This window comes from Mustela erminea, chromosome 10 (assembly GCF_009829155.1).
Source record: "Mustela erminea isolate mMusErm1 chromosome 10, mMusErm1.Pri, whole genome shotgun sequence".
Classification (NCBI taxonomy): domain Eukaryota; kingdom Metazoa; phylum Chordata; class Mammalia; order Carnivora; family Mustelidae; genus Mustela; species Mustela erminea.
The window spans coordinates 55273651-55289773 of NC_045623.1; the positions used below are offsets into that span (position 1 = coordinate 55273651).

Genomic DNA, 16123 nt, shown 5'->3' on the forward strand with positions numbered 1-16123 from the left:
ACCACAATGAAGTCTGATTTACCCCAGGCATGCAAAGTTGGTTCAGCATTAAAAAAAAAACAATGTAATCACATCAACAGGTAAAAAAGAAATATCACATGATCATGGAAGTAGATGAAGAAAAGTATTTGACAAAAGCCCACAGCCATTGATGATAAAACTCTCAGCAAACTAAGAGCAGAGGGAAACTTCAACTTGATGAAGAACACCTACACAAAATCCCTAGCGCTAACATCAGACTTATTGATGAGATACTCAAAGCTTTCCCACTAAGATCAGGAACAAGACAAGTATGTCCTCTGACATTACTGTTTTTGCATTCTGATTCAACCAGTTTGGATAATTGTCCTATTCCTGATCTAATCACTGGGGTTATTTTATTTTCTGATTGGCTAGGTCTGTGCCATATGCACTCTCCATGTAGAGGAATGGCTAGATCCCAAAGGAAATTTTGGATACTGCTACTCTAAACGGGGCAAACACATTGTAGGATAATAAAAACACGAAAACATGCTCTGGTTTGTACTATGCTTTCGCAGTTATCCTATTGTCATTACTATCTCCACTTCATAAATAAAAAACTGAAACCCACTGAGGGGTGTGGTTAGGCCAAAACTCTATTCTCCTCTTCCTCATCCTGGTGTTCTTCCACTGGACTAGATCATTCTGCACACTGGGAAATGCATTCTTCCAAAAATGAATGAAAGAATTCTTCCCCTAGAAAAAGTGTACCTTTATTTTTATTATTAATTTTTTTTTGCTGGCTAAAGAAATGATTTTACAGTAAAATATAGAAGTTCCTCTTTCCAAATTATCAGTTGTCATCCCAAATGTTTCTGAAATAAAAATGATGAATGGAGTAAGAATCATCTCCTAGGAAAGCTGATGGCCCTAAAGGACAGCACTTGCTTATTATTCATACTGATGTTAAAAAGATTCCATGATTCAAAGAACAAAGTAGCTAGCAGAGTGTGCTGAGGTGTGTCGCTTACCATCAGAGAAATCACCCGTGTGCCCTTCCAATAATAAGATTTACATAGTTACTGGTTTAAATTTCAATATATTCTAGCTGAATGGTAAATTTCCCCCTAATAAAAGGAAGACATTAGAATGAATACGTCTTTCACTCAGAGTAATGAGTGGTCTGTGTTGAACCTAACCAAAACCATAATAGTTTACTTGAATAAGATTTGCTTTTTAATAAAATGAGCTGGCAGATGGAAAGGAGATGAATACTTAAAATTCAGACTAGACTATGCTTTTTTGGCACCTCTTGCTCTTTGCTTCCTCCTAGAAGCACAAAATGGCAGAATTAATAAAGTTTTTCCTGACAAACTAGATTTTAAATTCCACAGGAGCAAAGACCATTCCTATTATACTCACTGCCTGGCAGCCCCACAGAGACTAGCATAGGGGAGGTAAATAAATGAGGAAGCAAATGATTTATGTGACTTTCTTAGAGGGATGAGAGCCTTCCAGCTTTTGGATTTCACTGTGACACACATTGTTTTCTAGAACTCTAAGCCCAAATTTCAGAAAGTCCTTCCTACTGTAACCCCAATTTTAGAAATCTCTCCCTTTCCAGAACTCTCTTGTTTTTTCGGCTCATACCTCCACACTTGGAATTTATTTACCACTTGTCATTTTCATGCATATATTTTATTTTCCTCCATTAAATTGCAAGTTTCTTGAAACCTTGGTGTATCCTCTCTACTCCCCCTACAACTTAATTCAACCCTCAAATTCATAAGTTTGAATTTCCACTTGTTTCTGATAACCTAGACAGTTTTTGGAAAGATCTACTCAAAGGAAATATGCTACAATGTTTAAATATAAATAAAAACCAGGCCACAGAAAATAAGAGTTCTTGGAAATAAAAGGAAAGGATAAAATTTTTTGGAGTTAATGAGATATTTATACTTGGGCCAGAGATTTGGTTCTGAGAAGAAGGGGGACAACTTACTACATGTCGGTAGTTATGCAGTGGCAAAAACCTTTCCTCCTGAAATTAAACCCATAGAGAAATTTATCAGAGGCTGTTGTGGAAGAAAGCAAATGGGCATTGGAGTCAGGTGGTCCTGGTTTCCTGTCACATTTTCTGTCCTTTCCTAATTGTGTAATTTGGGTGCAAGGCATTTAACCTTTCCGTCTCTCGGTTTCTTCATTTTGGAAAATGAGGACTTTGGTAACTATAAACCCCACAGAATTATTATAAGGACTGTTACTGTTAAGTCTGTTTCTTTGCTTCCTCTTCCCCTCCTCCTTCCTTCTCTTCTTCCTCTTCTTCTCCTCTTTCTTCTCTCTCTCCTTCCCCTCTTCTTCATCATAATTATGGTAGTAGGAGTAGGAGTAGTCATTACTACCGCATGCTTACTCTACCAGGTCATATGCCAAGGGATTTATGTGTCATGTCTCATTTCCCTCTCATTCTCTCCTTGTAAGGGAGGTGACTAAAGTAGCTAGATGAGGCACCTGGCCTAAGGTCCCACAGCTAGCAGATGGTGTGACTGTCTGTGGGCACTCAGTAAAAGTCAATTCTCTTCTCCTTGCATGGCCTGGTGCACATCGCCCACCACCACATTTTTACAGAAAGAATAACCAGTGGACTGATTTCCTACATGTGTCATTTCCTCAGGACTATGGGGCATCTTTGGATCATATTAGGACCAATGTAAAGAGGAAATGTCAGATGACACAGAAATCTCAAGTCTCCCAAGAATTTCACTATAGAATCTTTGCATCTCTTTTGCATGGTTACATGCCTTAGTTTAGATCAGTCAGATCAAACCCCAGCTTCCTCGGACTTCGAGGCACTGAATTTTCCCTAGTTGCTGGACACAGAGACATACTGCCCATCTCACCTCTTCACTCTCTGAAAGAGATCAGATGCATTTACCACGTAAGTGAGATACAGGGAGTCTAAGAACTGAGATTGAAGAGGCCCAAGTTCAAGTTCAGACATGCCTTTCATTAACCACAGGACCCTGGGAGGGTCACTCTGAAACCTGACTGTCACTACTGATAGAATGAATAAAGTGGATAAGCTTAGTAGTTGCCTAATTGCTTTTTACGGGACCTGTCTCAGGGACTGAGACTCCCGGGGAAGAAGGAGATTGAGTGTTTTTGGTCCCTAACTTAAATCCGGGAGGCTCCAGTTTTATTGATTTTTATTTACTGGGTGTTGGCTTTCCCTTGGCTTAAAAAAGAGCTTTTGACTCACTGAAGTAGATTTTTTCTTCTTTTTTGAAGGAGACGACTGTTAATGGTCCTGGTTCAAAAATCTCCAAGTGCTCTTCCATCCCAGGAAGTATTAATGGCCTTATGTGGGAGCTTGATGTTACGATTTGCTACTAGCCAAAGGTTGGTTAAGAGAAGTTACTGGACAGACTTTCTTCCTTCTCTTGGCTAACTTCTGAAAATATACTTCAAATCATAGTCCTTCTCCGAAACTAGCATAGATGGCCACAGAAAGGCATTGGTTGCAAGTGAGACCAGATGAACTGGGAAATGATTTACTGTTTTCAGCAAATTAGCTGGAGGGAAAAAAAGAACCCTTTCTCCCCTCTAACACTGTGGGAAGGAAGTAAACAAAACATTCCATCCGAAGGGATTCAGAATTTCCTAGATGCTAAGCCAGTGGGCCCACTGGAGAGCTCTAAATCACTAGGAATTTCCCAAAGCATCCTCAAAGCACAGAACCATCTCGTGTGAAAGAAACAGGGACAGCATGAACTGCCCTCCGGGCTTGTAGTCAGAGGATCTGGTTGTGGTCTTTTCTATGGCTCTCCTTGTTCGGAATTGAGCAAGTCACTTTCCTGGCTGGTCTTGGTTTCCAAATCTGTTAAAAGATGATTCTGGACTAGATATGTGTTATTGAAGTCCCTTCTTGCTCTAACACACTGTGTTCCTCCAAATAACCCAGGAGTCAGCCAAATGAACAGCCCTGCGACCTCTGGCCTGTGTATCACCTCTCAGGATTGAAGAGAAATGCCTCAAACCCCAACCCCATAGAGCGTCATACGCCCACTGAGCCTCCTCTTGGTGCCTCCGAAGTTTACTGGGAGGGTTAGGTTCTTCCTAGACATATCTTATTCAGACAGTCTATTTACACTGAGTTCTTGATGCTGTTTTTCTTTCCATGGCTGATTTTTATATTTCTTTGTACTTTATGTTGATGTTTCAGAACAATGCCTTTTTTTTCAATTGCCCATAAATATCACATATTAAAGAGGACTGGGTAATAGATTTTAACAACAACGAATAGGGAATAACCAAGAAAGTGTTACATTACAGGAAAGTAGGCCACTTAAAACTGAATTTTTTAAGTGTTTCTATTCTTAAAAGTCACATGTCATGATTGTTACCGAGAACCTTCCACCTGGCGATTCTCTTTATTTCCATCAGTCCCTCATTCCTTGCTCACTCCCCTCCTTTCCATGACCACCCCCCCCAAGGAAATTCCTAAATACTTCAGATTTGTCCAAGTTCATTTTGTAGAGGAATTCACCTCTCTCTCTTTTCTAATGATGCTCTTTTGCCCTGCCCTGGGGCTAAGTGTTCCACATCTAAAAAGGGTCAGCACATCGTTTCTGATTGATCTCTGTGCTTCAGTTTCCTCATCTGGAAAATGAGAAAAATTGCATTTCTGTAGGTAATTGTGAGGCTTCAATGAGATGATGCCTACTTTGTACCTACCCCAAAGAGTGCCTGGTATGTAGGAAGTCCTCAATTAATGTTAGCTATTATTAGCTACTTGTATTTGCAATACTGCATAATCTCTTTTGGAGGATTAGTGACAAAGCTTAATACAGGACTTGTCTCATGGAAGGCATATGAAAACATGTAAATGTGTTAATACTTACAGAAGGCCCACTTTATATGAGCACTCTTTTATTTATGTATATTTTATGTACATGACAAGCAAAAGAGGGATGCTTTTCTTAGCCTCATGTCCCAGATGAAGAACGTGAAACACAAAGAGGTTACCTAACTTGCCTCGGGTCACACAGCTACACTTAATAAAAAACTAAGGCATAAACTCAAGCAACTGGGTTTTATAAGCTGTGTTTTTACCCACCATGTTGCTCTTTTTTTTTTTTTTAAAGTAGTGGCATTCATTAATAAATGAGGACAGAAGCTTCTTCACTCAATGCATTTTCTAACTATGGCAATTTATAACAAGAAACAAATTCTCCTAACATACTTTTAACAAATTTTTAATTTAAATCCTACTTAGTTAACACACAGTGTGATATTGGTTTCAGGAGTAGAATTTAGTGGTTCATCACTTACATACAATACCCAGTGTTCATCGTAACAAGTGCCCTCTTTAATGCCCATCACCCATCTAACCACCCCCCACCCACTTCTCTATCGTTAAAAGTCTCTTCTAGCTTGTTTCCTTCTCTCCTTTTTTGCTTTCTCCCTTTCCCTTATGTTCATGGTTTCTGTCTTAAGTTCCAAATATGAGTGACATCATATAGTATTCGTCTTTCTCTGACTGAATTATTTAATTTAGGATAATACACTGGCTCCATCCATGTCACTGCAAATGGCAAGATTTCATCTTTTTGATGACTGAGTAGTATTCCATTATATATTTATAAATAATTACATATTTATACACACACACACACAGACATACACATCTTCTTTACCATTCATTCATTGATGGACATTTGGACTTTCTCCATAGTTTGACTATTGATAATGCTGCTATAAGCATAGGGGTACATGTACCCCTTTGAATCTATACTTTGGTATCCTTTGGATAAACACCTAGTAGTGTAATTGCTGAATCATAGAGTAGTTCTACTTTTAACTTTTTGAAAAACCTCCAAACTGTTCTCCAGAGTGGCTGCACCAGTTTGCATTCCCACCAACAGGGCATGAGGGCTCCCCTTCCCCCATATCTTCGCCAACACTTGCTGTGACTTCTGTTGTTGATTTTATCCATTCTGACAGACTTAGCATACTTCAAAAAAAAAAAAAAAGTAGTTTTTGGTAGTTCACTAGGTCTTCCAGGAATGTTTTCAAGAAGCATGGTTGCTTTTTAATTGCTTTCTGTAGCATTCATCCTGTGTCTAAGCTATGAGAGAAGAAGCTGTGCTGGACGAAGCTGGTATAACCGTGAGATCTCAACACCTGTATCAAGAGAGCATTGAACTTCAGAGTTCCCTCTGTTTGTTTAGGTGTATGAGACATAGAGACGACCTTAATAATGGAACTAACGGAACTCATGAATATGAGGGTGAACCCAAAAAACGTTTAGTATACAACAAAACCAATCTAGTACTACTTTCACGGTCACACACTTGTTCCTGTCCTGTGTTATAATTAAGCATTGGGATCAGCTACCCACTAAAATCCAGCAGTCAAAATTATTTTTCTAAAATCAAACCAAACTTTTTATGTGGCAGCTTTGCAAACAAGTACTCCAGTGAAGGAAAAGAGAGGGTTTGGGGCTCCAGATGGTGGTTGCAGATCTGTGGTGAGATTGTTTATTGCCCTTCTCGAAGGAAGGCGTTTTATTGGGGTGTTTGTGTGAGTAGACACTAGACTGGTTGCAAACCCAGGACCCATTCCTTCTCTCCACAGTAGCATTTCTACTTTCTAACAGAACCTGGGCTTTTTTTGCAGAGATCTACTCTGTATATACATATGTTTCAAAGGGCGCTAACCCCCTCCTCCTGGTCTCCAGCAAGTGGACTCTGATTATGCTGATTAGGTTAAGCCAATCATTGTCATCTCTCTCCCTTGGCTAAATCACTGAATCCAGAATAGACCTGTATGGATACAGACCTGTGGTACAAAATGTTAGACAATATTCTGGGGGCTTCTGGGAAATGGATCTGGGTTCTAAAAAGAAACACTAAAGACAGCCCCTTTCTGCCCCTGGACACTGTTTTATCTCAAGGTAATGCCTGTAACAGACAGGGGCATTTTGTGTGCTAAGGATTGCACAACAGACAGAAGAAAGCCTAGATCTTCCATGATACTCTAGAGTCATGGACTCTACTGCTCATAGTGCCTGTTTTTGGTTCCATCTGCCCTTTCAGTTGTGAGGTAATAAATCTCCTCATTGTTTAAGGTGGTTGGAGTTAGGCTTTGCTCTTATTTGACGCCCTGGGCTTTCTCTGTCATAACGTGCATCATGTCATTTTATGTGACACACATGTGTCACTACATGTATGGGGCACATAAGGAAAGCCAGACTGTTTTTAGGGAAAGGTCGTAGCTCCCCTAAGCCAAGATAAAACAGAAGTTCAGGATTCTCCCAACAGCTGAACAATGGCAAACCTGTCAGCCTGTTGCCCAGTGTGGTTCATAGACCAGCAGGCGTCAGCCTTACCTGTGAGGTTACTTGAAAGGCAGAATCTCAAGCCCCAACCCTGACTACCTCATCAGAACATGCATTTTAACAAGACTGTTCGGTGTTTCCTATACACATTCAGTTGGAGAAGCATCATCCGAGGATGCTTGAGTCCCGGAAGAAAGGCAGGAGAAAGGGACCCAGAAACAGGGTTTCCCAGGTATTTCCTGAGGAGCTTTCAAGCCTTCAAGGCTCACTTCCCTCTCCTTTCCCTTGTTTCTAGCTGGAGGGAAGGGTCTGAAAGCCATTCACATGTGCTAGCTCTTCTCTTTTTCCCCTTCTCTAAAGATTTTTCTTTTTGACTCTTTGAAACCAAAATCACAATGCCTGCTCGGAGAATTCTAGCACAATTCCCTTGATGCCCAGGGGAAAAGGGATGCTTCTCCCTGTACTGATACCTGCTGTAGGGGGCTTTTATTAAAGAACTGGAGCCACATTTCACAAACACAGCCATTACTTGTGAATTCAACTTTGGGCAAGAAAAGCTGAATTGGAAGAATAGCCAAACCACAGCAGCCAATATGGCACACACTGTATCGGGTACTTGGGAAGAATCTGGTACAAAATTTGTAGGGCTTGGTAGAAAATGAAAATGCAGGGTCCCTAACTCAAGAATTATTAAGAATTTTTTTTTAAGATTTCATTTATTTATTTGACAGAGAGAGATCACAAGTAGGCAGAGAAGCAGGCAGAGAGAGAGGAAGGGAAGCAGGCTCACTGCTGAGCAGGGAGCCCAATGTGGGGCTCGATCCCAGGACCCTGGGATTATGACCTGAGCCGAAGGCAGAGGCTTTAACCCCTTGAGCCACCCAGGCACCCCAAGAATTATTAAGAATTTTAAGAAGGCAATAGTTGGGCACTACATCAAGGGCCGGACCCCTCTAAGATTTGCTCAACTGTACCAGTGAAGCCAGCCCTGCTGTCAGAATAAAAATGAGCAGAAGAGAAATCGATGCAGTTGTCTCTACTTTCAGAAAACTTTTTACAACAATAAGAAATTATCATTGGAATAGGTCCAAATTGGTTCATGGGGAGTAAGATTGTGAGAAAACCATTCATACTAAATATCATGTATTCATTTCTTGATTCAAACGTACCATATGCCAGAGACACTGCTAGTGTCTTGGATACGAATTTAGAAAAGAGACATTCCCCTTCCTAATGGAGCTCACACTTTAGTGGACAAACTAACATGACAATAGGTCTATAATCTGAGGCAGCAGCTCATGATGATAGAATAATCCAAAAAGTATTAAGTATTTGAAACTGAATCACCAATCCATAAAATCTAAGGTCTTCTATAGATTAGTAAAGTTCTCCATCCTGACAAATTTATTGGTGTGTGTGGCAAGCTTTTTTTTTTTTTTAAAGATTTTATTTATTTATTTGACAGAGATCACAAGTAGGCAGAGAGGCAGGCAGAGAGAGAGGAAGAAGCAGGCTCCCTGCTGAGCAGAGAGCCCGATGTGGGGCTCCATCCCAGGACCCTGGGATCATGACTTGAGCCGAAGGCAGCGGCTTTAATCCACTGAGCCACCCAGGCACCCCAGACAAGCTTTTTAAATAAGGCCAAGAAGCAGGTTATTCTAGGGTGGCAAAAACCGAGCTTCTGGTTGAGGGACGAGGTGCATCATTCCGCCTACATGGAAATTTTGTCAATTGTGTACTTACCTATTTTCCTCATGCATGATATCTGAGCCCTATTCCTTTTTTTTTTTTTTTTTTCAGTATATCCTCCCAAAACACCTATCCCAATTCCATTGCCAGAAGTGGGCAGATCAAAGTGACCCATTTCCCTGATAAGTTTGGAGAATGTTTGGCAATGTCTACAAGACCCAAACTTGTGCATAGGAGAGAATGGAGAAATCTGTACTTAAAGTCAGGCTCAAATTAAAAAGAGGGAAAAAAGAGGGAGCTTATTTTAAACCTTTCAAATCCCAGTAACTGAGCAATTTTCACATCTTTGAATACCAAATCCAATTAACCTTTTGTAGAGGAATTTGAAGCAAGCTGCATTTGGCCAGGGCCAGTCAATTGATTAGCAAAGCTGGCCAAGAGTTTGGAGTGGGTAAGTTCCAAAGGCCTTATGTACAACCATGTTTACAAAAATCTAAAGCTATATCACTGATTCAGATGTCAAGTTTACCCCTGACACTTGGAAAAGAATCCCCAAATTATAATCCCTATTTGAGAGAGTAACAAAGCACATTAAGATGTGGAGATTGGGGGCACCTGGGTGGCTCAGTGGGTAAGCCTCTGCCTTCGGCTCAGGTCATGATCTCAGGGTCCTGGGATCGAGCCCCGCATTGGGCTCTCTGCTCAGCAGGGAGCCTGCTTCCCCTTCTCTTTCTGCCTGTCTCTGCCTACTTGTGATCTGCGTCTGTCAAATAAATAAACAAAATCTTTAAAAAAAAAAAAAAAGATGTGGAGATTGGACCCACAACTGGGTCTACTATCTAATTAATGCTCACCAAAACCCCTGCATCCTTACATGGGTGATTCATATTCCTACCTTAGGAAACCTACAAATTACTCCTTATTGTCAACCTAAGATGCTATATGAATAGTGGAAACCTGGATGTTAAACTTGTAAATATCAAGATACTACTATAATATTTTGTCAAGCATGAACTCAGAAAACATAATTTAACCAGGCTGACATTCTCTTAAGTAACTGGAATTCACATGATCAAGATTAAACTTTTCTGAGAAAAGAGCTTTCAAGTACCACATGAATATTAAGCTTGGAAAACCAATGGGGAACAATTTGAGATGTCTTACGTTACGTATCATTTTATCCATGATGGATGCACTCACCCTTTAAAAACACTTTCTGATCTACACGTTTATTTGAACAGTGTCCAGTTGGCATCAGAAGTAGGGCGTCTTGTACAAATCATCCCGTGACTTCTGGGTGGGTGTAGGGGAGTTCTGGAGCCTTGGTTTTAAAGGGTACCAGCGACACATATCTAAAGCCATGCTTTGCAAGGAAGCCGGGCACACAGCCTGCCTTCCTCCATCTCCATTGCAAGCCTGGAAGCAAGCCTGTCTACGCTTTTGTGAATTTGAACCTACTCAGGTTGAGCCAACTAAATCAGTGGGGAAATACAAATGCCCACTTCATTTTTATTCAGGAGATTAGAGGCTTGCAGTAGCGAGCTTCCTAGGACAGTGTGCCAGAGAAGCTCCAGGAAGTAGACCTTCCTTAAAGAAGGCACATGTGAATGTGGCATTTTCAGAGAACCAGAGAAAACCCTTAAAGGAAAAAGAGAAGCTCCAGCGAGGACAACTTTGTTGTCATTTAAGGCCCAAACATAAGTATATCTACTTAGAAACAGCTAGGAGAGCATCTTACTGGTGATTATGGATAAATGAGAGCTAAGTCTAAAGGGTTACCCATTCCTAGTAAGATAATATTGTGTTCCACTGACTGTAAAGTCTGAAAAGGTTTGGTTTGGTTTGGTTTTTCATTATTGGAGTCACTCTAATAATATATTCAATATTTTCCTAGGATATGCGGTGGTGTGAGAGGTAGCATGGTACCACGCTGACTACTGTATACTCTGTAGCCAAAATTCCTGAATTTGAATCCTGATTCAACCATCTTCTAGCTTTATCTTGGGTAAGTTACTTAACCTCTCTGGACCTCAGTTTTCACATCAGTATAATGGGGATAGTGTAGCACGTACCTTACACTGTTGTTGTAATGGTTCAATAAGTAAAGCATTGATAAAACACTTAGAACAGGGCCTGGCACACAGGAAGAACTTCCTTCTCCTGAAGTTTGTAAGAGAAACGGTGAGGGCCAGGATTTGACCAATTCAAGACTCTTCTTTGATTTCAATCATTTTATTCTTCATTTAATATGAAAACAAAGCAACTCCTAACACTGTAAGACTACAGAGATGCTAAATTGGTATCAGGGCATTTGAAAGAATCCTGCCGTAACTGTAGGATGAAGCAATCAAGGATACTTTTGTGAGAGGGAGTCATACATTAATTCAATAAATATTTACTAATTGCTCATTATGTCCGGGGCATCACTCTTATGCTCAGGATATATATTTTTTAAAAATTCATTTTTTTACTTTAGAGAGAAAGAGAGAGAGAGAGAGAGAGCGCTCACATGAGCAGGGAGAGGGGCAGAGGGAGAGCTAGAGACCGAATCTCAAGCCGACTCCCCACTGAGCAGGGAGCCCAATGCAGGACCCGATCCCAGGACTCTGAGATCATGACCTGAGCCAAAACCAAAGTCAGACGCTTAACTGACTGAGTCATCCAGGTGCCCCTCAGAATTCTTGATGAACAAGAGGGATAAGGCTCTTTTTTTTTGTACTGAGGCTGTGCCTTGAAGGACTTGGGAGAATTCAATGAAGAGAGCTGCAGAAAACAGCCTTGGCAAAGGTTCAGAGATAAGATAAGATGGTGGACATGGAAGAAGAAAAGGTTTATTTTGGGAAGTTTGTGCCGACGGAAGCCTGGAGAACTTGATATAGCAAGCAAGAGAGAAGGAATGATTGAGGTTTTGGACAAGAGTAAGAAGTGAGGACGTGTATATACACAAAGAGAACATACATGAAGGACGGGGAGGGAAATTGGGTAGAACCCGGGAGTATGGACAGCTTGACATCTATTTCAGGATTCCAGGAGTGAAATAAGGTCCATATTTACTATAGTGGGTGACAGAGAGAAGAAAGAAGAATACGGACAGTCATTTTAAAATCAGAACTGATAGTACCTGGTGACTGAACCTAGGAGATCAAGCACAAAAAAGAATAAAAGGTGATCCTATGTCTTCCCAAGCAGTAAAGATGATTAAAGCATTAACATGGCTCAAATAATAGAGTCCCTCAGATTACTCAGCTTAAAGATAATCAATTTTATAGACTGATTTGATCAATGAAGAACATCTTAATCAAAACAGCACAGTAAAAATTAGTAGCAAACTCGAAATGTCTAATTTCGTGCCTATTTCTACAATACATCAAGGGAAACGTCACGGCATCACATAAAAAATAACAGGCAGACTCAAATTTGAATTCTTTGCTATAGGGTGTCTTACTCTGTCTGAGCCTTGGAGAAAATATCATATCTCACAAGATTATAAAAACCAAAGCAAAAGATAATTCAACTCATTCAACTCAGAGGTGCTCACAGCTGTTGGGCTCCCTCTCTTCTACACTCTACTCCAACCTGTTTCAACTATGCAGAGCATCTTTTCTCCTAAAATCGCACAAACTTGGGGCACCTGGGTGGCTCAGTAGGTTAAAGCATCTGCCTTTGGCTCAGGTCATGGTCCCAGGGTCCTGGGATCGAGCCCCGCGTCGGGTTCTCTGCTCAGCAGGGAGCCTGTTTCCTCCTCTCTCTCTGCCTGACTCTCTGCCTCCTTGTGATCTCTGTCTGTCAAATAAATAAATAAAGTCTTTTTTAAACAAATTGCACAAACTTGTGAATCAAGGCAACACACATTCAACAACTACTGGAAGAGAATTCGTGAAACTCTTTTGGAGTCTGTAGAGGATTCACTCAGGAGTAACAGAACAAAGTGTCTTTGGTCAGTACAGGAGACACAATAATGGGAGCTGGAACGTGATTAAGAGACAGAGTCACAGACTGTTACAGCCTGAATCACGCAGCAGTGAGCCAATGGGGCCAGTTTATACACACCTGGACAGCTGCTAGGAGAGTGACCACTGGCAACAATGCCTCTAAGCTCAGAGGTTGACCCGAGTGCCGGATTGTCAGAGCTGGAAGGGCCCTCCAAATCATTGTGCTGAATCCTATCATTTTGCAGATGAGGACACTGAGGTCAGGAGGCAGTGTGGGAAGGAAGGCATATAGCAAAGCAAAGGGAGCGGGACAGTGAGTAGTGATGAGCTCATATGTCGGAAGCAGGTAGACCTCAGACAAATTACTTATGTTCTCTTGGCCTCAATGTTGACAACCTTCTTTTTTTAAATGGGAAAAAAAAATACCATCTGTAAGAGGAGCTTATGATTATTAAGTGAAATGCTTTGTGAAAACTACTGGGCACAGCTGGCTCTGAGGGTCATTTTGAATTCATATTTACAAGAACTCCTCCCAGCCCACATGCGGTATCGGCACACATGCTCTGGGGTATGCCTGCTGTGGGGCAAACAATCAGGCAGTCATTATTCCCCCAGCTTTCTGCCCAGGCCCTAAGACCACAAAGCCCAAGTCAACTACCACCCACATAAGGAGGGAGCTATTGTCAACACACCTATGCGTTGTAGAGGTGAGTAGAAGGGTGCTGGAGAGACAGGAAATGCAAGAGTTAAGAGTAAAACAAAACTTGGCTGGTGTTTTGGTCTCTGAGGCCCCAGTGGCAGGCAGCCAACTTGTGTTTGTGGCCAAAGGGAACTTGACAATGAAGGAATGGGAAACATCTGAAAGGGAGAGCTCGGTTTGTTTTCTTCCTGGGGGAAGGGTTTTTCTTGGGTGGTTGGAGTCATTTCTCCCTGCGACAAATGGTGGGATTTCCTGACATAAATTACCTACCATCATGCAAATGTAAAAACAAAACAAAACCAGAAAAAAAAAAAGTGGTTAGTTGAGCAATTACTAGGTGTGCCAGGTACTAGACAGACTAAGAATTCGATATGCGTGAGCTTATTCATTCTTCAGCAAAACTCTCTGAGACTGGTATTCGTATCATTATATTGATTTTTAAAACTGAGAAAATGGCAAAAAGAGGCACAGAGAAGTAAATGTGCCAAGACTGCCAAGGTAATAAGTGAGAGAGATCCGGATGTGACGCAAGTGGCCTCACTCAGAAGCCTGCCCCCCACCTCACTGACACCGCTCTGTGGCTACCCAGTCTGATGGGTTGAGGGGAGCATGAAGAGCAGAGAGCTCAGAACGGAAACACAGAACGGAGCCACTCACACTAGGAAGGATGAGGAAAGAAGAGAGAAGAGGGAGCGGTGGAACGGTGCAAAACCACACCCTGTGCGGAAAAGCACCCAGCAGGGGAACCCAGGAGCACGGCCCTGGAAGCTGTGTTGCTGAAAGAGGTTGGCTGCCCTTGACAATGGACAAGAGCCTCACTAGCCCAGCTGCCCCAGACTAGTCCAGGATGATGGGTGGCAGTCACTCACCACGGTGGCTCGGAGATGATGGGATCGGGGACGCATCTGCGGTTCCTATCTGCTCTGCCATGCCACTTCTTAGTTGTGCACATAACCCTGGGCCTCATTTTCCTCATTCATCAAATGGGATGAAGAATAACCTTGATATGCAGGTTCAGACATTTGGTGCATGTGCTTGGCTGAGGAGACAATGGGGCGAAGCTACCATCTGTGGGATTATGACTGAACGCCTCTAAGTCAGAATACCACCCAGGCGGAATGATAGGGCAGCGCGCAGAGCCTCGGCCTCGGTTGGCCTCGGATAGCCGGTCCCCCGCCGTCCCCACCAGCGGGCCACTGTGCACGCCCCCCCCCCCCCGTGGCATGGTGTGCCCCGCCACGCGTTGGGATGGGGGTCCGGCACGTAGAGCCCCTCGTCTTGGGAAATGGGACATGGCTGGAAATGGGGCTGCCCCCTCGCCCGTCACGCAATGCACGTTCGTGGGGAACTTGGTGCTAAACCATTGTAGATGACCTGCTTCTGGGTCGGGGTTCCTACGTAGCAGAGCAGCTCCCTCACTGCGATCTATTGAAAGTCAGCCCTCAACACAAGGGTTTGTAAAAAAAAAAAAAAAGAGAAAAAAGAAAAAAAAAAAGAATAACCTTGATAGGGTTACTGTGAGAGACAAGTGATAGGCCATTTGCACAGCCCTCACTCGGAGCCCAGCACACTTGCACATTACATACAGGAATGATAATGACCAGCACGACTATCCCCACAAGGTGAGGGGCCCACTTCTTTACAGGCCACTTTTGCCTGCAGAGAATCTGCAGAGTCTTGAACTTTTGCAAACTTTGGATGCACATGCCTTATATATAGGGTTCATCTCTCCTGTAGTTTTTCCTGCTTCGACTGAAGAACTTGTGAGGAAAACAAGAAACACAGAGTGCAGGTAAAAAGGTGATACCAAGAGCTGTGCTTGTATTTACTGCAAAGTAAACAGCATAAATGCTCTGTTTTGAGTTCATAAATAAACTTGGAGATGACTGCATATTTTCACACATTCTTAAAATATGCATCTTATTATAGTTATTGAGGACTGAGTATCTGTTAGAAACCTTACAATCAAAGGCATGTTAAAGCCTTAGCTACAATGGAGCTATTAATATGGAATTGGGAACTATAACCTTTTCCAAGCCACACAGTCAGAATGACTTCTTTTTTTTTTTCATATGAAACAAAGGTCAACTGATGATTGAATTGTCTCTGAAATGCTATAAAATAAAAAATTTTGATAACTGAAACTAGGAGATGTGCTCAATAGATTGTTAGGCAAAACAAGGAAATAGATTTCTTAGCTTAGCAAGGGAGAAATGCTTTCAGTACCAAAGAAAGCTTTGCAAATTTCTCTGAAATATCCAATGCGATTTACTAAAGTTTGCTTTAACATACAGCGCCATAGAAACCTATAAAGTAAAATGTGAGAAACTGGAAGCCAGCTGGATTAAAAACAATCAGAACAAAGATATTCTGGATAGCAGTTTCGTTACTTCCATGATTATTTACTCATTTTTTTTACTACCCAGAAATTTATATGTGAGGTATTATAGGTGTTTAATAGTAGTATAGGAATTGGACAGGAATCTCCTCAGATTTAATTTC

At 41.7% G+C, this 16123-nt stretch overlaps 1 protein-coding gene and 1 long non-coding RNA gene across 31 annotated transcripts in view; both read right to left on the reverse strand.

The window, feature by feature from the left end:
* The window catches only part of SGIP1 (SH3GL interacting endocytic adaptor 1), a 207391-nt gene that overhangs the window by 172293 nt on the left and 18975 nt on the right, over positions 1–16123 (reverse strand). The window lies entirely within an intron of this gene.
* Positions 5838–12885, reverse strand: LOC116567634. Its single transcript, XR_004276281.1, has 4 exons — positions 12873–12885; positions 11141–11146; positions 9040–9043; positions 5838–5927 (listed from the first exon to the last, which is right to left on the reverse strand). It is a non-coding gene; the product is annotated as an uncharacterized LOC116567634 (long non-coding RNA).